Genomic DNA, 459 nt, shown 5'->3' with positions numbered 1-459 from the left:
TGATTATTCCACTTGGAAGAGAGGATGTTCAGCCAGAACAGTCAGCAAGTTTTAATGCATACAAATAGCTGTATTATCATATTTCATTTCTAACAAAGTCAGAAGCTGACACCTCTTTTGTGAGCTACATTCCTATTCATGTGCATGCTTTGGAAAGTTATTTCATTTCCTGTACATTCTTAAAAAAAAATCTGGTGTTCCCAGCAACTTTTATTAACCTTGGCCTTTGTAACCAAACACCTTTCCCTGCTGCCCATTTTTTTCAGCAGTTCCAGTCCTAGCAGGCTTTGCACTGGTCTCACTCTGCACTGCACATGCTGCCTCCTTGTTTTAACCAACACAGAAAACCATTAGTTTAGCTGAAGTGCTAGCACTGAAGTGCTATTAAGCTCACAGTACCGTCAGCTTCCAGCGCTAAAAGGCGTTCAGAGACAGGTCTCTGCCCACCCACAGTTCCAC

This window comes from Buceros rhinoceros, unplaced genomic scaffold (assembly GCF_000710305.1).
Source record: "Buceros rhinoceros silvestris isolate BGI_N320 unplaced genomic scaffold, ASM71030v1 scaffold29473, whole genome shotgun sequence".
NCBI lineage: Eukaryota > Metazoa > Chordata > Aves > Bucerotiformes > Bucerotidae > Buceros > Buceros rhinoceros.
The sequence above is the reverse complement of the archived record's forward strand: the minus strand, read 5'-3'. Positions refer to the sequence as shown.